Source organism: Fukomys damarensis, unplaced genomic scaffold, assembly GCF_012274545.1.
Source record: "Fukomys damarensis isolate Sample0158 unplaced genomic scaffold, DMR_v1.0_HiC HiC_scaffold_4, whole genome shotgun sequence".
Classification (NCBI taxonomy): domain Eukaryota; kingdom Metazoa; phylum Chordata; class Mammalia; order Rodentia; family Bathyergidae; genus Fukomys; species Fukomys damarensis.
The window spans coordinates 70,689,905-70,691,649 of NW_022900916.1; positions in this window are offsets into that span (position 1 = coordinate 70,689,905).

Consider the following 1,745-nt stretch of genomic DNA (forward strand, 5'->3'; position numbering starts at 1 on the left):
TTTTTTTTTTTTTTTTTTTTTTTTTAGTGTGGGGGGTTACTGGAGATCGAACTCAGGTTCTTGTGATTGCAAGGCAGGTGGCAGAACCACGGAGCTAAATCCCCAGCCCCTGCATTAAATCTTTTTAACAATTTTGGAAGAATGGCCATTTTCACTGTATTGGTTCTTCCTACCCAAGATCAGGAGCTATCTTTCTGTTTTCTGATAAACTCTTCAATCTCCTTTTTCAGAATACTGTTGTTTTGAAGGTAAAGGTCTTTTACTTCTTTGGTTAGATTGATTCCTAGGTTTTTCCTTTTTTTTTTTTTATTTGAATACTACTGTGAAAGATGTTGTTTCCCTAATTTCTCTCTCAGTGAATTTTTTGTGTAGAGGAATGCTATTGATTTTTCAGTATTGACTTTTGTTTCCAACTGTGCTACTGAATCCAGTCATTAAATCTAGAAGTCTTTTAGTGGTTTTTGAGGTTTTCTATATAAAGTATCATGTCATCAGCCAATAAAGATAATTTAACTTCCTTTCCATTCTTTATTGCTTTTTATTTCTTTCTCTTCTCTAAATGCTCTGGCTAATATTTCCACAACTATATAGAGTAAGAGTAGTAACAGTGGACATCCTTGTCTTGTTCCTGATTTTATAGTGAAAGTGTTCAGTTTTTGTCCATTTAGTAGGATGTTGGTTTGTCATGATGACTTTTATCAGGTTGAGATAAAGACCATCTATTCAAATTTTCTATAGGGTCTTTGCAAGGAATGGATGTTGGAACTTCTCAAACACCTTTTCTGCATCTATTGAGATGATCATATGGCTTTTGTCCTTGGCTCTGTTAAGGTAGTGTATTACACTTGATTTGCATATGTTGAACCATCCCTGCATCCCTGGGGTGAATCCTACTTTGTCATGGTATTGCTAGTTACTGAACTAGCAATGGCTCAGTTTCTAAATTTTGTTGGGCTCTAAGAGTTTAATAAAATAAAACCATACACAGTGTTCACAAAGACTCTTCTGACCTATATTTCAAGCTGCTTCAGCTTCTGGAAAGTCCTTTCTTCAGCAGGGAGTACTGGATAGCAGATCATTCGGTTATAAATACATGCAAAGAAACTTAGAAACATTTTATGGTGTTTTTTGTTTTTTTTCCCAGTTATACCTATGGTCCATACAGGACTTTATTTGAGAGGGCAGTTAATTGAAATCTACTTTTTGTGTCCTTTTAAAACTTTTTTCACGGTGCTGGAGCTCAAACTCAGGGCTAGTTTGTGTAAGAAAAGTGCTCAGCTGTGAAGTTGCATACCCATTTACTTAATCATTTCAGAAAGATAATTTCTTCTTTTCACTCTTGGCACACCCTTTTGATTTTGCTTTTATCAAAACAATAAATTAGGAAAACTAAGCAGAAGTGCCTAACCATAACAGAGCAGACGCATGATTTTTTTTCAGGCTTTGAAGCCTCATAGCTCTTGGTTCTTCATTCTTTTCACTCTGTCAGAGTGAGAACATGGAAATGTTTTTAGAAATGGTTTTCATTTCATTGTCGATTTGCTGAACCTCATCTATATTTGATTTTTAATTAAAAATAAGATGATAATGCCTTATAGGCTTAAAGTCCTGGGTTTGATCCAGCACTACAAAGAAAGATAATACAAAAATATAAACAAGACAAAAGTAATACTTTAATGAGAATGTATGTAAGATTCTTAAACTATACATGCTTAAAAAAGTATGTTGAAAGGCAATTCTTCTGA